At 48.1% G+C, this 24,689-nt stretch overlaps 1 protein-coding gene across 1 annotated transcript in view; it reads right to left on the minus strand.

Annotated features, from left to right (window-relative positions):
- The window catches only part of TMEM132D (transmembrane protein 132D), a 547,747-nt gene that overhangs the window by 449,534 nt on the left and 73,524 nt on the right, over window positions 1-24,689 (minus strand). The gene's annotated exons all lie outside the window — the stretch shown is intronic.

Consider the following 24,689-nt stretch of genomic DNA (forward strand, 5'->3'; position numbering starts at 1 on the left):
CTGCTTCTCCCTCTCCGGCTCCCCCTGCTTGTGTTCCTGCTCTCGCTGTCTCTGTCTCTGTCAAATAAATAAATAAAATCTTAAAAAAAAAAAAAAAAGAACTAGGAAAACCAGAGAGATGTGAGGGTAGAGTCCCCTATACTGCAAACCCCTGGATCGATCTGTACCTGATGCTGACTACCCCTAGATGTTTCAATTATGTGTGCCAATAAATTCTTTTTTAGGGTGTAAGCCAGTTTGTTTTTTCTGTTACTTACAAACAAAACATCCCAAGTGTACGGACGGGTAAGGAATCGTTTGCCTAAACCAGTTCAAAACTAATTTTCTATTCCCACTGATCACCTCAGTAGATAACCTCTGCCTGCTTAAGAGAGGCAGATGGGTTCTTTTAAAAAAGCAGCCAGTGCTTCTCCATAAAGGTTTTCTTGGTCTTTGCTTTTAAATCCCAGAATCATGCTGTATGACAGTGACTCTTCCATCAGAGTGCAGTCATTCCAGGGATGTCCTGGGAGCTGGTTCTGGGTGGGTACTCTGCCTCTGTCCCCTCCCCGCCCTTCTGAGTGTCAGGGGGTTACCCGCATCCTAAGTCAGCATCAGCATTCTGCCTCCATAAGCAAGCAGGTGAAACACACAGTGCTAATGGATGAAGATGCCTCATCAAAGCTGCAAACTCCAGGGGCTTCCTGTCACGCATAACTTGCCCTGATGTGAAGTCTGGCCCTTGCAGCAGAGGCAGGCAGTCTGCTTCTGGAGTCCAGAGCCACTTATGGTGCAAATCAACTGGTTTATCCCTGTTTGGGGAGATGGATGGAAAACTATTGTCACTCTCACCGTTTCACGCATCAACTCGCTGAAAAAGCCATCGGTATGTGTTCTACCACCCATGCAAATGCACGAGGGTGGGTGGAGGCCCGTCTACAGAACGCAGCGGTTTTGTTTTTCCTACACTTTGCCTGAAGTGTACAAAAGGGTAGATTCTGTGCAGATGGAATTAACAGCCCACTAACTCACAACTCCAAAGCACATTTTTTCACATTTACATTTCAAAGAAGCACTTCTGATAGTTATTAAACCAAGGGTTGTAAACCAGTCTCCCAGGGTTAAGCCTGATCTGTGTGATATGCATGTTTTAAATCGAAATAGAACTCACCTATTCAAAGGAGAAATTTCAAGGGAGAATCTGCATGATTGGGTTTTTTTTTTTTCTTTTTGTTTTTGTTGGGTTTTTTGTTTGTTTTTTGTTTTTTGGGTTTTTTTTGCCCTGAAATATCAAAGCCTCAGCAGCGCTGTCTATGGTATCGGGAATGAGACACAAGCTCCATCCACCCCCACTGTCTCGTGCTCTTTACACATATGGGTCACCCGACTGCCCGTTGTCACTTGAGTTTATAAAACCTTCTTTGAAAGGCTGTCCTGTTTTTGCTATTGTTTTTAGATTCTCAGACATCTGACTTCCCAGGAGAGTCTTCCTAGTAAGTGTTTAGAACTTACTGGGATAGAGTGTTTACTTTGAGTAACAGAAACCCTCAGCATTCACAATGTAAACGGTGATAATCTCATCGTACTAATTTCCCTTTCTTTAGCCTCTTGAGAATCCAAAGTGTGTAACATAGGCGAACCCAGCGCACGCTGATATCCCATCAGCATCGGAAAGCAGGAGAGAAAAATATGAAGCCCTAAAGTCTCCTCTCTCCCGGGCTTCTCCCCACCAAATTCAAACCACAATAAAATACTAGCGTCAATAAAGGTGGAAAAGCAAAATTACTTCCACGCAACAGGAAAATAATCTGAAAAAGAGCTTTGCAAATCACAGGCTTCTCTCCCGGGTGGTCTTTCCACTGGACAGAAACAGGTGATGGATGTGCAGACAACAATCCGGTCACATCCCTTGAGGAAAGACGCTACTGGGTTTATGTGACGGGTTACATGGCAGGCTGTGCTCCTGGCCTCCAAGAGCCGACCTCTACCGCTTGCCTGAAAACCAGCACCCCTGAGCTCAGGCTGCAGCCAGCCTGCACCAGACTGCCCTAATCCAATCCTGGAGAACCCATTCTCCTTTGCCTGTACCAGTCTAAACATGGGTATGTGACTGGGATCTGGCTACGAGAAAATATTTGTGCATCAGTGGAGAAGTGTCTCGATTATCTGATTATCTGGAAGCTCTTTCATAACTCTGTAGTTTGTAATAACTTATACTGCCTAGCACCCATTCCCTTTCCCCCAAAACACAGCAAAACCTCTCAAGGAAAACACTGTGTGTGCGTGCACGTGTGTGTGTGTGTGTGTGTGTGTGTGTATTTCTGTGCATTTATTTCTATTTTCAATTGTGGTAAAATATACAATACATACACCATAACATGGACCCTCTTCATCATTTTTAAGCGCACGGTTCAGGAGCGTTAAGGACACTCACGGTGCTAAGCAACCATCATACCCTCCATCCTCAGGACTTTTGCATCTTCCCGCAACGGAACTGTGCCCATTTACCACTGACTTCCCCGTGCCCCTCCCCCACCCTCGCCAACCGCCCTTCGACTCGGTGCTTCTGTGAATCTGACTATCCTGGAGAGTTCGTGGAAGTGCAATCACACAGTATTTGTCCTTTTGTGTGCTGCGGATTTCACTTTGTGTAACGTCCCCCAGGTGCATCCACATTGTGCCAGGTGTCAGAGTCCCCTTCCTTTTTAAGGCTGAATCATTTTCCATTGTGTGGATGGACCCCCTGAAGGACACCTGGGTTGCTTCCGTAGTTTAGCCATTGTGCCTAGTGCTGCTAGGAACACGAGTGTACCAATATCTCTCCCCCGATTTCAGTTATTTGAGGCGTGCACTCAGAAGTGAAACTACGGGATCCCGTCGTAATTCTAGTTGAGCTTCCCGAGGCACCTCCATGCTGTTGTCCACAGCAGCTGCCCCAGCCTGCATTCGCACCAGCAGTGCACGAGGGCTCCCACTTCTCTGCCTCTTGCCAGGACTGCTGTCTTCTGATTTTTCCATTGTGGCCATCCTGACAGGTGTACAGGTGTCTGACAATCTCCTTGCGGCCAGGTTCCCCTGTTTCTGCCTGAGAGGACATCTGTCACCTCGAGACCTCAGAGTGTCAAGGACGAGGAAGAAGTCAACGTGCTAAAGACGGTGGAGCAGAAACAGGGCCCGAGCTTGGGGCCAATGGCCCAGTCTGCACTTACAACTAGCAACTGCCTCCCTCCAGGCTTCTCGTGGAGCTAGGAAAATGCACTTCCATTTACTTCAGGCACCAATAAACTGTTATTTCAGCCCAAAGCATTCTTATATTTATCAGGTGATAATAGATCAATGGCAGATTTTTTTCTTTAAACTTTTCGGATACAGCGGGATGGCATCTTGTGTTCCCAATGTGGTACAAAGCTACCCGGCAAGGAGAAAATCACAATTGTTTCAGGCTATCCTCAAAATCTCCCCCAACACACAGAAGATAGAGTGCCCGTGGGTGTACAAGCAAGCCTGCCCCGTCGTCGGGGCTGGGGGGGTAGATTACAGACTCGCGGTTTGATACAAAGACTTCTCCAGCTGAGAAGAGCGTGTTGGAAGGGAGGGGGAGAGGTGCCCCTGCCCCCAAGCCCTGGACACATCAGAGTGGCAGGCGCCTTCTACTCCCCTCCCAGAAATGCCTTGACCAGGAAGGGGGGCCGGTCCTCCTGACACGTGGGAGAGAAGGTGAGGCCTTGCAAGGACCTTCTGTGAGCTGCCACGTCCTGGCAGGGCCGTTGGGAAGGGTGCTGACCACATACACGGACAGAGGGCACAGTCCTTGTCCAGGAGGAGTTCTGGAATCTATGAGGGGTACCTATCCAGGGCAATAAAACAGTAGAGGCTACAAAGGACTCATGCAGGCGGCAACGGGAGCAACCAATAATTAGTTCGTTAAGAGTTAGGGTTTTGCCTTCAGGACACACAGATGGAGCGCCACTAGAGATGCATGCACCATGCTGGGGACAGAAATGCTCCCCCCAGAACGTGTCCACAACAACCCAATGAACGAAGCTGCCTTATGCTGGATTGCGGGCTTGCACGTCCCTGAGATCTGAGAGACCCAGGGCACTGCAGGCCCCTGAACACAACGCCTTCCTGTTCTCACGCGTCCCGGGGCTCCAGGGGCAGGAAGGGCGAAGGTGGCTCTCTCCCCAGGGCACACGCCGAAATCACCTAGGCCAAGCTCACTACTGGTGCTCTCACTCCCCTTGGCCTTCCCGGGACCAAAGCTGTGGACTGCTTGTGCTGTACACCCCTGTCCGAGAGGCAGCATGGGATGGCCGTTCAAACCCCTCTAGCGCTTCACAGCTGTACGGTTTTGAGTAATTTAACCGCTCCGTGCCTCAGTTTCCCCATCTGTAATATATGGATAGTAACAGCCCTTGCCTCGCTGGGGTTCAGAGATGATTAAGGGAGGCAAAATATGAACACGACTTACCCCAGGGCTTGGCGCGATGATGATGATGATGATGAGCGAAGTAAAACATAGCAGCATTTCTCAATCGCTGCCTGAAAGGATGCGGCTGTTCATCTTGCACAACTCGGCTTGCCGACCTGCCAAGGGAAGCCCTGTGTGTGCTTCAGAAGGATGCTCAGTGTCGACGCCAAGGCCAGCGAGGGCCTCCGCACCAAGGCACTCAGGAGCAGGAAGAGTGCCTTTTTCAGCCCCTGATCTCTGGCTTCTGGGTGCAGACACTGTGCCGTTTCCCACTAAGTCATCCCCTTTACAACGAGGTGCTTCGCTAGTTCCTGATGGAACCGAGTGTGGGATTCTCTGATGATCAGGATCAGGGCAAATCTATCCATCGCTTTCACACACACGTAAGAGTTCAACAAAACACTTAGGGCTTTACAAATATTAGCTCATAAATGTTCACGACAAATCTGTGAGGCCGGTGCCATCACCTCGGTTTTCCCCCAAGTAACTGCCTGGCTCGGATAAGCCATGGACCCCTGGTTCTCATCCAAGAGGGTGGAATACCAGATTTCCCCCTGAGGAGCACTGGGGAAAACCCAACTTATGCATTTGTAATTCACAAGTGGGATCACGCAGGAACAGGATTGTGCCGCTCTTCACTTACTGAAGCATACGACTTTTTCTAGTATAAAAACTATTGACCTATCTCCTTCTTTTTAATAGGTCACAATACTCCAAAGTAGGTCACAATACTCCAAAGTATGGCTGTAATAGAATTTGAGTAATTTCATATGCATTTCATTTAAACTGATTAGGATCTGGGGCGCCGGGGTGGCTCAGTCGGTTGAGCGACTGCCTTCGGCTCGGGTCATGGTCCTGGAGTCCAGGGATCGAGTCCCGCGTTGGGCTCCCTGCTCGGCGGGGCGTCTGCTTCTCCCTCTGACCCTCTTCCCTCTCGTGCTCTCTATCTCTCATTCTCTCTCTCTCAAATAAATAAATAAAATCTTCAAAAAATAATAAAAAAGAATAAAATAAACTGATTAGGATCTGCACCAAAGATTCACTTTGTAAAATTTGAAGTTTTTGCAGTAAGAAAGTACAATTTTTGTAGGAAAAATTGTAAAGCATTTTTTTAATTGAAGGATTTGGATCCCATATACTTGGAGTGATTTGGATGTGGAATTCCAAATGCCTTAACGAGGTGGATTGCATATACAGTGAGTAACTGGGTCCATTTAATTGGGGGGAAAATCACAGATCGAAGAAGGGAACAGAGGGGTTTTAAAGAACGTAAATGTGTACATTCAGTCCACATCTCAGATACCTAAATCCTGAGGACAACCTGCAAAAAGGGATTCACACCCACATAACCACTGCACTCAACTTCCCGCGGGGCACGAATCCAGGGACACCATCTGCAACGGACCCCCGAAAACGCGGCTTGCCTGCCGCACAGACGTCAATAAGCAATGAGTTATTCTCTCCCCACTTTTTCATTTCCCGGGATAACGGAATCTAGATGTCTTTAAAAGCATAACAGGAAGTCCTATCAGAGTCTGAAAGGAGATCATTTAAGCCAGCAGAGGCCCAGGATTGCATAACGACGTGGCTGACATTTCCAAAGGCTGACTGAGCCCCAGTCCAAGGGACCCACAGGCACGGAAGCCACCGTGCACTTAAGCCAGGCATAGCTGGGACTTTCCCGGCATCGCTGATCTTTCTGCATCTTTGAGGAACGGAGGAGACTCAGACACTGACAAAGCGCACAAGATTCATTGCTGCACCACGGAGCAAAGGAAGCAAGAGAGGACAGAACTCTTTTCATCTCTGTGGGGCAGAAAAATCCCTGGGAAGAGTCGGGGATTTGTTAGAGCAAGCCGGCAGGAAAACACAGGCTGCTTCTGTGCACTGGCCACTTCTGGGTGCCCGCGTATCTTGGATACAAACTTTCTTTGGGCAGAATAAATCCCATTCCTGGGGGATTCCTTCAGATGACATAATTGAATAAAACGAAAAGGTATACTTATTCCGTGCATCACATTTTCAACGCGGAAAGCCTACTGGGTGCTATGACCGTTCCGGGCGCTGGGGTGTGACAACCAAGATGCAGGCACAGTGGGACATGGGAAATGAGCAGGGCACAGCCATCCAAATGCTGCAGTGCTATCAAGACATTATAAGATGATAAATAGCAGCAGGTAAGGGTGGTGGTGGTCATTCTGATGGACTCAAGAAAGCCTCTACTGGATGGGCAAAATTCGAGCTGAGGGCTGAGTCTCAAGAAGGAGTTAGTTGAGTGGAGATTTGGGAGGAGCAGAATGTTGCCAGCAAGAGAACAGCAAGTGCAAAGGCCCTGGGGTAGTGGTGAGTGTGACCTCTCCCAGCACAGAAGGCAGGCTTAAGCGGCCGCAGTGTGTATGTTGAGTATCTTTGTACACCTCCAAAGATGCTCAGAGCAGGATGACTAAGCAATAATGGGAACGACCTAATGCTATGAGCGTAGGAACGGTTAAATACACAAGAGCTCATCAATGGATGGAATATTTGCACACTGGCTAGGATTCTAAGGTCAGAGGGATGGGAAGGAAATTCTAGCTCCACCACTTACGATCTATGGGAACTTGGGCAAATTTCTTAAAGCCTCCATTTTCTCAGCAATTAAATGCGGACAGTAAGAAATCTAGCTCTGTGGGTTACTGTCCATATTAAAGGGGATAATATTTGTAAAAATTGTGCATGATGCTGGGAACCATGTACATACTTAAAAAAATATTTGCCATTATTTATGAGGTGTAGGCTGGTGATGCCCCAGTGAACAGAAAGCAAGAGAAGACCATTTATCAAATAACCACACAAATAAATGTAAAACTGCCTAAGTCCTGTGGCTGAGAACCACAGGGCACCACAAGGGCATAAGGAGACTGATCCCATCAGGGAGGGGGAAAGACTTCCATGGGGACGAGACCGTTTACCATGGCCACACGGGGACATATTCCCTGTCTTTCAGCACTGCTTCCTGGGAACTCAGGTGTCTTTCGCTTTTCTCCCCCTGTAGACCCACCTCCCTCTGCTTCGTGAGCCCACCCCATGGCTCTCAGGGTGACCTGCCCTGGTAAAACATGCAGCTGCTGAAGAGTTAGGAGTGTTGCTAAAATTTGAGCAGTACCCTGGATTTATTCAAGGCCACAATACTCCAAAGTATGACTGTAATAGAATTTGAGTAATTTCATATGCATTTCATTTAAACTGATTAGGATCTGCAACAAAGATTCACTTTGTAAAATTTGAAGTTTTTGCAGTAAGAAAGTACAATTTTTGTAGGAAAAATCGTAAAGCATTTTTTTAATTGAATGATTTGCCAACCCAGTCTTCTCACACGCTCTCCCCTACCTCTGCGCTCCACTCTGCTGCACCCAGGGCTTGGTACAACACAAAACTCCAAACAGTTGGACTGCACTTAACTGAAGGTGCCCCAGCGGCATCCCACGGGCACCAGCCTCGCCACGTCTCCTGCTGAAGAGAGCGCCCTAATTCACCAAAGAACCAGGTTTCCGAGGGCCACCAGGCTGCACACAGGGATCCCTCCCAGGCTGCCGGGGAGAGGGACAAAGCCCCCCCACCCCCACCCCGTGCACGGCTTCCTGTCGCCCTGGGATTGTCGGGGCTGTCACATTTCTGCCACCGTTAGCATTTCTGTGGCAGAAGCAGAAGCCAATTAAGGGATGGAAAGCAACAGCATCTGTAAAAGGGATGTGGGGAGATAAAAATGAAAAGTAAAACGCGGGAAGGAATCAAGGAAATGGAGAGGACGATGCTGCCGCAGGTAACATCACGTGGCAATCCATTCGAAGTGCTCTGACTCCATCCTGGCCTCCCGTGCTCACTCTCCATATGCCGGCTCCTGGAGGCTGTAAATCTATTGCATAAAAATGCACACCACTTGTAATTACGGTAACATATGTAACTATAGACACACACGCATACGTAGATACACACATATATGCACGCCTGTATGTATCTAGATGTGTATATGGAGGGATATATTTTTTGATACTGAGTACTCCATGCTATCCGCTTCAACAATAAGAAAAAGAATTGTCCTCTGTCTTGGTGAGAAACCAAGGCCCAGCAACTAATGAGCCCTGAAATTGAGCTGTAATGAATTTTGTGTTGTGCTGCTGATTTGAACAGAACCATTCCAGGAAGGTTGGAAAAGGGGAATGTCTTCAATCCCTTTGTTTGTTCCAAGAGAGTAAAGCCTTGGAGAGAAGCAGAGGGGGAGGAAGGCTCCCCGGGGCTGGGCTCCGACTCCCCCCCACAAGGCCAGGTACCCCACAGCCAGGCGGACTTAAATCCCAGGACCTATGACAAAGCCCGGAGGGAAGAGACTGCCCCCAGAGCTCACATCCAACCTGTGGGTTCCTGGGGCAGCTGAGATTTGGGGACTGCCATTAAGAAGCCCTTCGAGAAGGTAAAATGGGAAAGCCCAACCCCTTTTAACGATTGTGTTCTCTCCTTATCTGTCAGGCACTGAAGGTCCCTCAGCCCCACCCAGCCCCCAATTTCCTGAAGTCTTGTCTTTCTCCAGTCCTGCCACTGGACTCGCGGTTGACAGTGGGGTGAGTGCAGCCCAGCTGTGCATACGTCCAGGTACTCGTCAGAGCCACGGAACGTTGGTCCCGCGCTCCTTACACATCACAGACAAATGGCAGCCCAGCCATGCTGCTCACATCCAGTTAGCTTCTGTTCTGTAAAAACTGCTTAATTCATTTTTTTCAAGACAGCATACTTGGTGATAAACATATTTAAATTGGATACTTAAGAAGCAAAAGACTGTGCTCCTTAATCATTTAAGCAAGTTCTTGCTTCTTAACTAGGGAAAAAGTAACAAGAACAACTTGTCAGCTCTGTAGGTACATTTTTAGATAATAGGCTTCAAAAAAAATTCCTTCTTTCCAGGGAGGGGAAAAAAAAGACATCCTCTTATTAATCACAAAAGTCCACTCCTTCTCTGTTGCTAATCGATGTCTACCCCCTTGAGTAGGAAAATCAATCTATACCTTTGAACGGTGGCATTTCCAACAACAAAGTCGGGCATTGAAGACATTCCCCTTTTCCAACCTTCCTGGAATGATTCTGTTCAAATTAGCATCGGATCCTATGCATCTTCCTGTCTAGTAACAAGGGTGTTTTGAAATATCTGCCCCATGTATCCGATTCACTCATAATGCTGCAGAGAATCTGAGGCTTGTTATTGGTTGCGTCTATACATTGTAAACCTTCCCCGGGGCAGCGTCATTTGTGATGTTTTTTACTGTTATTTTATGTGGCACTGATTAAAGCAGAAATGGGAAACCAAACTCCTCGGAGTGTTGGGGCTAGTCCAACATTGTGAATGCGATAATATAGTTGGGCTGGGGCGGGAGCTCCAGGAAGCTGGGAGATCATGCCCTATCTCAGGAGGAAGTCAAGGCTCAGTGCCCATCATTACAGAAAAGACACTCTTTTTTTTTTTTCTATAGGACATTGCCTAGATTTAGAAAATCTTTTCAACAAAAAACTTTCTCCTGCTCCTCCCCCAGTATAAAGAAAACTATTATCAGAAATTGCTCTCTTTACATTTCAAAAAGTTTTGCTAATTTACTGTGCAAACCCAAGTGCTCTACCTCCTCGATTATATTGTTCCCAAGCCTGATGCTCAAACAACCTGGGGAAGACGTTTAGCACAATCTTATAAAAGTCTGGATAATCTGCATTGATCTAGCATGAACACAGTTGCCAAAACACTGGTAAAAAGCATCTGGAGAATTTGTCAGTAGTTACTTCCTGCTGTTTATTATTCCTGGAAGACTCACAGGAACACTCGGCACAATCGAGTTCACATTAATAGGACTCAGTCACACCACTGGGTACCATAATCCTAGGCATTGAAGATGCTTCAGGAGATTATTTGTAAGTTGCTGATGCACTGGGATGACTTTAGACAACTGAGACTTACACTAAAAAAATGTTTGGAAGGGGTAACTGTAAAAAGAGTGACTTGAACTCTGACCCAGATATGGCTTTATTTTGGCTTATTTGGGAATGCTGTCTAAAGGAACTGCTACAGTCCTAACACTGAGATCTAGCTGTTGTACATCGTTTTGTTTCTTCATTGGGTGGAGGGGAGGGAAGTGTCTCTTTCAACCACACCTGGACTTGCCTGGCATCTTTAGATAGCGCCTTACCGTTGCATTCAACAATGAACACTGGACACTGGATTTGTGACAAAGCCTCCATGGACAATAAAGACCAGAGTCTTCAATCAGGTACGTTTATTTCTCTCTCATGTAAACACCATCCAGTGCTAAGCACTCCAGGACTGGGATGCTGCCTCCATGGCCATCTTTTTACACTCACGTCCTTAATGTTCTCATGAAACACAGTGGTTGCAGAAGCTCCGGGCATCACATGCAGAATCCAGCCAGAGGAAGGACAGAAGGACACATGCTCTTTAAGACATTTCTGAGATGCTCTGTTGGACATTTCCTCTCGTAGCCAAATGGCTACACCTAGCTACAAGAAAATGTGGCTTTTATTCCATGTGGTTGTGCGTTCATTTTAAACAAGGGTCCTGTTCTTAAGGAAGGAGATACTGGGAGAGAACACCTGAAGGCTCTGCCCTAGGAACAGCCCGCCATTTGCCATCACGGCCCATTCACGGGCCAAGTCTCATATACTTATGGCTCATCATGATGATCGTTACTTATTAATTATGGGATGCCGTGGGGCCACGTGCTTTTACATGAAATCCTTACACCATCCTCTGCACATTTCAACAGCACGGCCAGGCCCAGAAGCGTGCCCAGCCCGCGGTGACTTGGCGCGCTGGGTAAAGAGCCCCTGCCCTGCTCTGGTGCCAGGAGCAGCCTACTGCCCTCCAAGATGCCCACAGGCGCGCCCCCTCTTGCTAATTCTGGTCCTCAGGTTCCCGGCTTCAAACCTGCCGAGACGTGTCTCCCCCAGCCCACCCAGGCCCGGGACGCCCTGCTTTCCTGATGTTTACGCACCACTTGAAAGACAGGGCTCCACAGGCAGTTTGCCTGACTACGTGCAAGGCGCCGTGCTGATCTACAACCCTTCTCCTCAGCAGCATCCACAGACCAGCAAGCAAATCTTCAAGAGGCAGCCGGGGTCTCAATTTAGCTCACAGATCATTTTTGGGGGGGGGAGCCGAAGTGTTTGGAAATCTTTTGTGAAAATTAGTGATTAACCTTTAAAAATCAGAGGTTTCTCACCAAAATCGGGACACCTGCCTTCACTTAAGAAAGAGGAAGACCCAGTAACCCTGGGCTCACATTCGCATATGGTAAGCATCAGGCCAGAGAAGTGGGGGTCTCCTTTAGCCAGGATGCATCTCCATGGAGACCAGCTTCCACCTGGCCTGCTTCCCTCAAATCTGCTCTACCTGCCTGGCTCCGTGGGCACGTGAGTTTATGACCTGCGGGAAGTGGGAAATTACACAGAGGGCTAAGCTCCAAGCAGAGATTGTAATCACTGAATTTCAAGCTTCCAGAAGCCCCCTGTACCTGCTCCATAGATAAATAACCAAAAAGGACCCCAGGGCCATTAATCCAGAACCCTGTATCATCATTAAATTGAAGGAAAAAATTGAAACAGTGGCTGGAATATCTCTCTGATCTACAGTAAAGGGAGGTTAATAACCACAGAGCTGATTAGCAGGGAAAATGAATGGTATTCCTGTAAGAGCTACTGTCAGGAATATTCGCAGTAAATGCATTCCTGACTAGCTTGTGAATGCATAAATAAGAGGATCATTTGGGTTGCGAAGGCCATTCACTCTTGACAGGTGAAGGCAGCTTGAGCTTTGTGGGCTCAAAGCATATTTTTGGGGTGCCAAGTGAATGACTAAAGGTCATTTTGTCAAAAGCTTTGTTGCAATCTACATTTTAAAATCTATAACATCCTAACAGCAGGCTCTGAAAGATAAGTTCTTAAAACTTATCTGGGATCCCAGAAAATACTACTAACAATACAGAAACTGCCACATTGGTCTTCCTTGACCCTTTATCTATAAATGTTAAAATGGTTTATCTGTTTTAACCCATGCAAACCTCACAATATTTCTGACTCGTGTGTCATAGAAGAAATTCCAAGCACAAAACAACAACATACTTTGCAAAGCAGCCTGGGAAAATTTCTGAGGATAGCCAGGTACAAGGCATATTTCTGAGTGTTTTCGTTGGGAAATCATAAAAAGTGACCCCAAAATATAATGGCTTATACAAGACACAAACTTACTTTTTTCTCAAGTAGGGAGTCCTGGACCAGCAGGGCACTTCTGAAACTCTCAACATGTGGCTTCCACCTCTGCGACCAAAGTAGCTGCATTGCTTTCACTCTCACATCTACATCCAGCCAGTGGGAAGCAAATATCCAAAAAGCACTTTTCAAAGGAAAGGCCCTGGTGTTGCCTAATCACTTCTCACCACCCACTAGCAAGAGGTCAGTCACATGGGCTCACCAAACTACAAGGGAGTCTGGGGGATGTAACCTCTAGCTGGGCATCCATGTGCCCAGGGAAACACTGGGAGTTACTTAATTAAAGAAATAAGGTGGGGGGGTGCCTGGGTGGCTCAGTCAGTTAAGCATCTGGTTAAGCTAAGTTGGTTAAGCATCAGTTGATTTCTGCTCAGATCATGATCTCAGGGTCATGAGAACAAGCCCTGCATTGGGTTCCATGCTCAGTATGGAGTCTGCTTAAGAGTCTCTCCTTCTCCCTGTCCCTCGTCCCTCCCCCTGCTCACTTACACACACACACACTCTCTCTTGCGCAAATAAATAAATAAGTCTCAGGAAGGAAGGAGGGAAGGAAGAAAGGAGATGGGAAAGGTTCCTGGCGGGCAATTAGCAGTCACATCTAGAGGAGAGAGCTCTTCCTGAACTTAAAACAGAAAAGTTCAAAATGTTCACATCCCTTCCGAATACAACCTCACCCGGAACGCCATGATACCTCTTGGGAAAGACAGAGGGACGTTCACGAAGACTCCGTGCATCATGGGGTCCCCAAGGTGGGACCGTGGAAATGTGTCACACGGCACTTCAGACCACAGCCTCTGCGGCTGAACACTTTGTATCCAATTTCTGTTATTACTTCTTTCTAGCTGTTTGACCTTGGGCCAGTTAGGCAACCTCTCTGTGCTGTTCTTTATTGGCAAAAAATGGGATAACAGTCCCTACCTCAGTGGGACAGTGTGAGAATTTAATGACATAAATGCTGGCCAAGCCACAGAGCATTGTGTCCTTTCTGTGCCCCAGAACGGGGGGGGGGGGGGGGCGTGGGCGGGAAGAAAGGCCATGGAAAGCTCACGTTTATCCCTTCCAGATCAAGGTCTGCAAGGTGGCACACATCGTTCCTGCTCACACCTCAGGGGCCGGAAATCACGTCTGCGCCTAAGCTGCAAGGGAGGCAGGAAAGGGAGTCTAAACACGTTTCTACCTCTCAACACTCTGACAAACACACGGGCACTGCACGATGCAGTTCAACCCCTGTTCATACTAACCCCCAATCATGCTTCCTGAGCGGGGCTCTGTGTGTTTGCTTCTGCTCTTGGCATCAGCTGTGCTGGGGAGGGACATGAAATCTCTGCCCGTAAGTGTCACCTTCTACTTGGAAACCGGACATGGTTCTGCTTGTCTGGGAGCAACTCTGGAGTCTGGAGGCTTGGGGATGTGAAGAGATGACGGAAGGGCTTTCTGGGAAGACCCGCTACGTTACATTCATGTGTCTCTTTCTAAAAGCCCCTGAAACTACCACTTGGAGAGCCCAGAAATAGGTTTGCTTAACTCAGAGTTCACACAAAGATGAGAACCACTGAGCCTTGATCTTGCCTCGGAGGGGTTAGTAACACACGAGGCAAAAGTCTCATGTTCAGAATTGCAAATGGTCGATGACAAGGTCATAAATATGATCTTCGCTCTGGAAGAATTCTGTGGGTAATAAATTGCTTTCCTCCCCCTTCATCCCATGTTGTCCCACAAACACTCCCAGGGACGGGTCATGGCGCTGGGAAGGACCTCTTTCCTGCACGACGTCAGGGGGCTGATGTGTGGCCAAAGCAGAATCCCATTCCGGGCTCATCTCTTTTCATTGTAGGGCCTGATGTGCAGGGAAAGCAGGTATGAATGACGCAAGTCCTGAGAGTTGTTTGCATTTGAACCAACTGCTTCGAACGTCTTCAATTTTGAATATTCTGGTTGGCGTCCGAAGCTCGGGATTTGAGATTTATGGGAAAACTGGATTCAGTGGATGGCAAGAACGCCAGTGTGCGAGTAGCAGGATCGTTCAAGATGGTACTGGTGCCGTGGCCACGGGCTGGCGTCCGTCCCTGCCCTGTCAGCAGAGCTCAGTTCTGTGTGGCGGCAAGGGGGGGGCATAAATTACCTCTGAAATCCCAGCACGGCACAAGTTCGGGGCGACCCTAACATCCTCAGTAATTCCAAGAGTCAGAGTCTTGTGTTTGCTCCTCTCCAACCCCCTACGCTCCTCCAAGATCAAGAGAGAGAACACGTGCCCAGGGGATGTCACTAGCTGGTACTTAGGGCCCACTTTGTAGGAAATGCTCACCCTGAAATCCTAAAATTGCTCTCTGAGTAGCAGGGAGCTCATTCTAAGAATGTTAGGTAGGAACTTAAAAATCAAACAGACAAGCAAAGCCCGTCTTCCTTGTGAAGTTCACTCTGGGCACAAGATTCAGCTGTAAGTATCCTCACTGGTGCTTTCTCTTCTACCTTTTTCAATGTTCAAATTAACTCTTTACTTTTTATTTAAGATTTTATTTATTTATTTGACAGAGAGACACAGCGAGAGAGGGAACACAAGCAGGGGGAGTGGGAGAGGGAGAAGCAGGCTTCCCATGGAGCAGGGAGCCCGATGTGGACTCGATCCCTGAACCCTGGGATCATGACCTGAGCCGAAGGCAGACGCTTAACGACTGAGCCACCCAGGCGCCCCTAAATTCTTTTAAAACCCACTTCATTTACCATGAATGTTTTTCAAAACTGCTTATGCTCCTAGTGGAGCAGATAAAAGGCAAAGGGCGTGATTTTTATGCTGGGACGAAGGCACGCCCATGTCCAGCAGGTGCGCGGGCGAGGACAGCCCACTCTCGCTCTCTCTTTCTCCCATCCTTCCTTCTGCAAGCACATAGCTCAACGTGAGGTCAGCTGAGCTGGAGAATGTATGATTGAGCTCCCTATGCGTAGTGAGCAATTCAGAATGAACTGAGTGAAGGTTGGTCCTTTGACATAATTTCCGACAGGAGGCTCATTCCACAGAACACACTGTGGGGCGGAGAGCAGACGGCTTTCATTTTCATCCCACAGACCATACAAGTCAGCACGTCACCCAGGCTAAATGTCACACTGTGTGCACACAGGCAATTCCCACAGCTTGCAGCTTTCCGGCTGATCCTCCCCGGCCTCTAGGGCACCAATAACAGAGATGTAGGTGAAACACTGGCAGACTGTGGATTTCATGAGGGCTCCGGTTGTTTCTGCTTGGATGACATACGGTTGGTCCACTTAGTGGCAAACTTATTTTTATTGCCACCAACGTTCTGTGAGCTTTCAACATCGAGAGCTTTCACCTGAAAATGCACATTTCTGAATTCTCCTGCATCGGCTGGCGTCCGCGGCCACCTCCAGGGACGATGCAGCGCGCACCTGCTGCGCGCCAGGCTCTGCTGTCGATGCCGGGGATGGCAGCCAGGAGCCAAACGGACAGCGTCCTGGCCGTCAGGGGCCCCGAGCTGCCCACTGTCAACATTCCACAATCGTCCTGACCCTCCACCCGCTACCCCCTCTTCCTCGTCTGGTTAGCGTCGGACTCTGGGAATGGCTGCCGCGCACCAGCTGTGATGCTGGGCACAGGTAAGCGGTAGGAGGCTCCAGGGCCCTCACAGGTGACATGGAGACAGTCCCATCTCCCTCCAGGGACTCTGTAAGGATTAAGGTGACACACGGGATTGTCTGGTATTCAGACGTGCTCAAGACACGCCGCTCCTTCTTGACTCCCAGGCTGTCCACACGAAGCCGCATGGCCTGGAGCAACCAGAGGCTGTTCAGGTGTCTAGTTCCCCTTGTGCGAGACTCTTACGAGGTGCCCTCTCCCTGACATCCGCCAAGGACAGAGCTGTGTCCCCGCAAGCCCTAACCATGCCTCCCGGGGGGGACACATGACCCGGGGCCTGTGGGAGAGAATCAGGGTTGGGTGGGGTGGTGAGGGTGGGGCCCCGTGTCGGGATTAGTGTGCTTAGAAGGGCAGGAGGAGACCCCGGGTCTGTCTCTGCCAGGTGAGGACACAGCGGGAAGGTGACCAGAGCCCTCCTGTGCCGGCGCCCAGGTCGGGGACTTCCGGCCTCCAGACTCGGGGGGAAGCCGCCTGTGCCCTCTCAGCTGCCCTGTCCGTGGTGCCTTCTTAGGGCAGCTCACCCCAGGGGCGAGAGCACACCCGCTTTTCCTGTAGTAGATCAGGGCTTCATGCAAGATTTTAGGGGAAAACAATACAAACTGGCACTTACATTATAAAGCATGAACAAGCAGTGTTTGGAGCAAGTTGAGCCGAGTTTGATGAAAGAGACAAGATGCTCGGAAACCCATGCGCGAAGATGCGCAAGCCGATGGATGCCCAGCTTACAGAGCTCCTCTGCGGACCGCAAAACCCAGGAGATGGGGCTGCGCTGTCAGTAACACCATGCTCTCCCACCTGCGCCCCAGAGAAGACGGGAACAGCAGAAATAGGGATCTGGGGCCTGACGGTCAATCTGCGTGACTTCCTGTCTACCAGACAGCTCCCAATGGCCACAAGACTCAGAGATTTTTACTCCGTGTCTGCAAAGCAGACAGTCCCCCAGGTACAGGAAAACCTTTCATCCAGTGTAACCAGAAATGAAGTTAATCGTCACTGAGTTTCCTGACAGCTACCCTGGTTTTCCTGTTACTGACTGTTCATCACATAGCTCTGGCAGTGCATCTGAATTCAGCTTATTCCATCAGAAAACACGTGGGGCTTAGGTTTCATGGCTGATGCTTGTCAGTCAGAGCTGCCGAGTCTAGAAAGGAGCCCAGGTCCTGTGCAAACGTGCCCTGTCTTGTCTGCAGGGCAGGAACCAACAGAAAAGGCCCCTGCCATTAATCAGCACCCTGGTGGCAGTGCAGACAGACTTCCAGGCGCTGGGTCCCAGCGGCATGCTCCTGCCTCCACTCCAGGGGCATGAAATGGACGGTTTCGGACTGGCTCATAACACAAAAGAGAGGGAGGCAAGACGGCGAAGGCATGAGCCGACAGTGCACTCGGACGGGACGGGCAGCACAGAGAATATGCCGACACGCTGGAGAGGCCAGCGGGCTTCCAAGTGGCCCCATCGAAGAAGGGAATGTGCAGGTGCCGCAGCAGTGGGCGGCTAGGAGAAGCTGTGCCTCCCTGTATCAAGGGACATTCAACCAAACAAATACCACTCCCCTTCGTCACGGCATCACTACCAAAAAAAAAAAAAAAAAAAGTTCCCACATTACTACAAAATTCCTTCATTTATTAAGGCTGGATCCCAAATTTGCAGATATTAACATTCTGGCTCCTGGTGATTTGATGGAAGGAAGGAGGGAAGGAGGGAGGGAGGGAAGGAGGGGGGGGAGGGCCACAGGAAGCAGGCAGAGCTGAAGGAGGGACAGAAGAGCATCCACAGGAAGACCCTTCCTCATTTCACAGCTAGTGCTAGAATTCTCTTCCCGGGTCAGCTCAGCCAAAGACGAGTGTCATGACCTTGGGGACATCGGTCTCCTCTCTGGGCCTCTGCTTTCTCTCAGTAAATGAAGGCAGGGCACTAGGTGGTTTCTAAAATTCTGTAGTTCACTCTTACCGCTGAAAAAGTGAAGTTTTATCTGTCCAAAGTGACCCAAACATGGAAATGATAACATTTTACTGACTTTTCCTAAAACCTCAGTCCTAAACTTCCAGAAGGGCCCCACAGGACACAGGGAACCTGCAGGGCGCTGCATGACCGGTGAACCACGGCACTAGCGTGGAGCCCCCTCTGAATCCCCCGAGCCCTAGCACAGGGGCGTCGGCGCGCGGCCGGAAGCGGCCAGTCCTGCTTTCACGTCTGTGCACACGCACATCCCGGAGCTGGATTTTCTGGCGGGGGCCTCCAGTGCGCCCCAGAATGCTCGGTTTCGACTACCGTTCCCTGGGTTGTCCTGAACGCCCCGCGATCGACGGCCAACATTAGGTCGGAAACCCCGTGACAACAGGGACTGTCTCCTTTCTCCCTGCCTCGTCAAAGCACAGGGCTTCACAGCGGCGCACGGCTGTCGGAAACACAAAGAATGAGCCAAGGATTGGCGCACGAGGGTCAAGCACGGGAGGTTACGACCATCCCATCTGTCGAAGGAAATAATCATGGTCGTTCAGCAGGATGCAGGGACAGAAGCAGACACACACAGGCGGAGAAACGGACCATCACCGCATCGAAGCAGAGATACCAACGGGCCATCTCCGGCACGGAAAAGGCTTTCCCACACCTTAAGGCTGGATCCCAAATTTGCAGATATTAACATTCTGGCTCCTGGTGATTTGATGGAAGGAAGAGTTTGACAACAGGATGAAACGCCGGGAGGGCTCATGCCTGCACCGAACAAACACTGATGGAGATGTCTCCTGTGCCAGACGCTGCGCTGGGTTTTGGGGGATTCAGCCATGAACATGGAGCCAACGTGCCCTTTGAGGAGCTGCTGTTGGACATAAAGGACCAGGAGCCTAGCTATGGACGCGAGGACCCAGGGACGAGATTCCAGGCTGGATGGAAGAAAGAGGCAAACAGGAGCCTATCGTCCTTGGGGCACAGAGAGGTCAATGCGGCTGGGACGGCGTGAGAGGAGACAGAAGGACAGAAGTCAGACCCCAGACAAGACACAAGCTGCCATGGTGAGCTCAGCGCCAAGCGTGGACTTTGTCCTAAATCAGACTGCAAACCAGAGCAGTGTTTTCGTCAAGCATCTGCAACCCCCTGATGTTTACGCTGGGACAGACGTCTCCGATCACCGCCTAGGGGAGAGGAAGAGCCACCACGAGGAGACCGGCGGGGACAGATGACCCAGGGTGGGCGCACCGTGGAGGCGGGGCTGTGCCCCATAGGATCACCGCGCCTTCTGCACGCCTGCCCTACAGTCACAAAACAAGGAGCCACAGAATCGCGTAACTGTGGAAATTTCTTGACAGACAATCACAATCCACCAAGAAACAAGGATTATTCATCTTCTATCATGGGGTGGTCCAACGAGGATGATACCTGTCTATACCCACAAATCAGCACCCAGGCGAACGTCTGCACCGGCCCACGTGCCACAGTCCTAATCCCGTTCCCTCAACAAATAAACATCTCATTCGCCCGGCCACCGCAAGCACAGATGCTGAACAGAGATTTGGGTTCAACTGCATCCGAAGAACTTCCCAGACATTCCGAGTACCTCCACCTATGGAATTCTGAATTTTTTTTCAGTGAAAAACATGTCTAAACTGGCAATCATTGAAGAGTCAAAAGTACCGAGACCTTCATTTTTTTTTTAACATTTTATTTATGAGAGAGAGAGAAAGAGAGAGCGCTCGAGGAGAAAAGCAGAGTCCACGGTGAGCACCGAGCCCGATGCGGGGCTCGACACAACGACCCTGAGATCACAACCTGAGCTGAAAGCAAGAGTTGGATGCTCACCCAACCGAACCACCCAGGGGCCCCGGTACTGAGACTTTTAATCTAACACTATGACATCTGTATCCTGGTGACACCTGGCTACTTCACTCCCCACTGGACGTGTTGCAAGCTTAATGCAAATTGTTTATGTTACTGCAGTTTTAACACCGTGCATGATTCTGGCAGCAAGACACAGTCAAATTACTAGTGTCTGCTCCAAGATATCAGGACAGACAAGTAGCTCCTATCCCATTAGAATCACAAACACATGCATTTTTTTATATTGATCAAAAATATAATGGGAATAAACCTTATGGAAATGCACCTGCAGACTCCCAACAAAAGAGAAATTGACCTTTCACAATTAATTATGCGCAGCATTAAGGATAGTATATGAAATTATATACAGTTGCATCTTTTTTGAAAATAAAACATGGCTTCGCAACCAAAGTGATGAGAAAAATAAGTTATTCATTCTGACTCACTGTCAAGCCATCAGAGGTGGTAAAAAAATAAATGTTTGGTTTAAGAAGCTGTCATTGCCTTGAACTCTGATCGCTTCAAAGTACAAAATAAAAATATTTGAATGTAGATGGTTCTTGCCCCCTCCAATCCCAAACATCCTATTTCTTGAAAGGAACAGCCTGAGTTAACCTCTGCAGTAACCAATCTGTGATTCTCCGCACATTTGCAAAAACCAAGGTTATGATTTTTCTAAATCTAATTACCAAATGAATCGCTCAATCTCAGCCTGCTTCAGGTTTTTTTAGCCACCAATGCCAGGAATCTTGGCTGTAAAAAAAATCAGTTTGAAAAGCAAATAGCCTCAGAGCCATCAGCAGCAGAAGACAATCCACAGACCCACTTCCCAGAGAGTGGGCTTAATGCCCCTGTGTATGCGACACTTTAGGGCAAAGACAGAAGCAGCTACGGGACCTCCTCTTCTGATGCTCTTCCTGAAGGAGGGCAAGATGGCCTGTTTTTACTTTTGCAGGTGATTTTGTTATAGTGCTAAGCTACGGGATAAGTCAATCGATCTCTGAGGGTGACATTCAGACTCCAGAGCAAATGTTTAAATTACTCTGGGTAAAACACAAAAGTGTTTCACTGATTCCTAGATGGACTGAGCGTTTCAGTGTAAAGGATGCTGCCCTCGACATCAGCCTCGCTTAAGGTATGTGTACGGCTAGCTTTCCTTTCTATTGGGTCGGATACTGTAGGACGTGGAGCTAATAACCCCAGCAATGGGTTCATCTTAAACACCAACTATCCTTCCCACCATCTATATAATCTTTGTTTGAAAGATGTATTTTATTTAAGAGAGAGAGACTCACAAGCAGACTCCCTGCTGAGCATGGAGCCGGTTGGGGGGCTCGATCTTGTGACCCTGAGATCATAACCTGAGCCGAAACCAAGAGCCGGACACTCAACCAAATGAGCCACCCAGGTGCCCTAATGAAATCTTGAATAGGGTCTGTACTCTCTCCAGCCTCAGTTTCCTTGCCTGTAAAATGGGATAAATGTGCACAGGGTTGATATGGGAAGTAAACACGTTGTAAGATGTGTTCAATGAACAGCACATGAAGAGCAGCTGATGAATGTATCATCCCTGAGGGTTCATTCATTCATTCATCCAGTAAACACTGACTGAGAACCCGCGGGGTACTAGGTATTGTGTTAAGTACAGAGTAAGAAACAAACCACATGTGGTCTTTGCCAACTTGGGACTTAGGGTCTAGCACATAGGGACGGGCATCTACGGAACAATACACCAACAAATACATAAATAATATCCATGATAAGTGTTTTTTTTTAAAGATTTTATTTATTTACTTGAGAGAGAGAGAGAGCATGAGAGGGGGGAGGGTCCGAGGGAGAAGCAGACTCCCCGCCGAGCAGGGAGCCCGATGCAGGACTCGATCCCGGGACTCCAGGATCATGACCTGAGCGACCCAACCAACTGAGCCACCCAGGCGCCCTCCATGGTAAGTGTTCGTAAGGAAAAAATGTTAAGAGATTCAGAGAAAAACCTTTCTTGGATTGGGGGTTTCTGGGGGGGAAAGGCACCTTAAAATAGTGAGTTCAAGGGGAACAGAGATTATCAAAGGGAAGCTTCCAGGAGTCTCACATCTGACCTTTTTCTCTGACTATAATTTATTGCATTTTCATTGAGATAATATAGAAAATACAGAAAAATACAAAGAAGGACATTTCTGCCACTCACAATCCACCACCAAGGGGCAAACTGGTGCACATTCTACCACATGTTTCTTTCCAGGACAATGTATGTTAGATGGCATTATACACACACACACATAAACATGTATGTTTACGTGAACATGTGGACGGAAACCACCATTCTACTCAATACTGCACCCTGAGCAAATCTGCCCTCATGAATTCTGTGAGAAATAAGATGCAGAGAATATATTTGAGAGGATCTTTGCATATCCTCCAATTTTTTTCCACGGGATAAGTTCTCCAGCTGTGTTGTGGAGGAAAGAGGGAAGAAACATCTGAATGACTCCAATAAGTATTGCTAAACTGCCTTTAAAAACTTTTTTTACATCCTTTTGCAGGTTCTATTCTCTTCAGGAGTCCAGGAACACCTTGACACCCACGACCTGGTAGGTCCCCAAACCTCTGCCACTGTGTTAAGTGAAAATGGTACCTTTGACTCTACAGAAGGATGACAGTATTTTTCAAATTTTATTATAAATTGTTTTGTGACTCGTCAATGTCCTGTTTCATTTTTCTATATGATCTGTTCTATATTGGTCCACAATTACTTGTTAAAATCATATTATAGGGTGCCTGGGTGGCTCAGTTGGTTAAGCGACTGCCTTCGGCTCAGGTCATGATCCTGGAGTCCCGGGATCGAGTCCCGCATCGGGCTCCCCGCTCAGCGGGGGTCTGCTTCTCCCTCTGACCCTCCTCCCTCTCATATGCTCTCTGTCTCTCATCCTCTCTCTCACAAATAGATAAAATCTTAAAAAAAAATTTTTTTTAAATCATATTCTATATTGTTAGGTGTTTGGAAAATGGTGCCACAGGACAGCAAATCACTTTTTTTTTTACTTTGGATACAGTTTTAAATATTCAGAAATGTCATTTTTGTCTGTAAGTTATCAGAGCTATCGATGTTTTAAAGCCGTTCTTTTATACACTTTTCCAGAGAAGACATCCAGATGGCCAACAGACACATGAAAAGATGCTCAACATCACTCATCATCAGGGAAACTCAAATCCAAACCACAATGAGATACCACCTCACACCCGTCAGAATGGCTAAAATTAACAAGTCAGGAAACGACAGATGTTGGCCGGGATGCGGAGAAAGGGGAACCCCCCTACACTGTTGGTGGGAATGCAAGCTGGTGCAGCCACTCTGGAAAACAGTGTGGAGGGTCCTCAAGAAGTTGAAAATAGAGCTACCCTACGACCCAGCAACTGCACTACTGGGTATTTACCCAAAGGACAGAAAAGTACAGATATGAAGGGGTACATGCACCCCAATGATTATAGCAGCATTATTAATATTAGCCAAACTGGAGAGAGCCCAAATGTCCGCCGACTGATGAACAGATAAAGAAGATGTGGCATGTATATACGATGGAATATTATACAGCCATCAAAAATAATGAAATCTTGGCATTTGCAACAACATGGATGGAGCTAGATAGTATTACACTAAGCAAAATAAGTCAGTCAGAGAAAGACAAACACCATATGATCTCAGTCATATGTGGAATTTAAGAAAGAAAACAAATGAACATATGGGAAGGGGGAAAAGAAACGGAGAGAGGGAAGCACAGTATAAAGACTCTTGACGGAGAACAAACTGAGGGCTGCTGGAGGGAGGTGGGCAGGGAATGGGCTAAATGGGTGACGGGCATTAAGGAGGGCACTTGCTGGTATGTAAGTGATGAATTACAGAATTCTACTCCAGAAGCCAATATCGCACTGCATGTTAAATAAAATTTAAATTTTTTTTCTTTTACTTTAAATTTTTTATTATGTTAATCCCCATACATTACATCATTAGTTTTTGATGTAGTGTTCCATGATTCATTGTTTGTGCATGACACCCAGTGCTCCATGCAGAACGTGCCCTCTTTAATACCCATCACCAGGCTAACCCATCCCCCCACCCCCCTCCCCTCTAGAACCCTCAGTTCGTTTTTCAGTCGATCATCTCTCATGGTTCGTCTCCCCCTCCAATTTCCCCCCCTTCATTCTTCCGCTCCTGCTATCTTCTTCTTTTTTTTTCTTAACATATCTTGGATTATTTGTTTCAGAAGTACAGATCTGTGATTCAACAGTCTTGCACAATTCACAGCGCTCACCATAGCACATACCCTCCCCAATGTCTATCACCCAGCCACCCCATCCCTCCCACCCCCCACCACTCCAGCAACCCTCAGTTTGTTTCCTGAGATTAAGAATTCCTCATATCAGTGAGGTCATATGATACATGTCTTTCTCTGATTGACTTATTTCACTCAGCATAACAC

This window comes from Eumetopias jubatus, unplaced genomic scaffold (genome assembly GCF_037043125.1).
Source record: "Eumetopias jubatus isolate StellerSeaLion01/CBP00866 unplaced genomic scaffold, mEumJub1_p1.0 scaffold_16, whole genome shotgun sequence".
Lineage (NCBI taxonomy): Eukaryota > Metazoa > Chordata > Mammalia > Carnivora > Otariidae > Eumetopias > Eumetopias jubatus.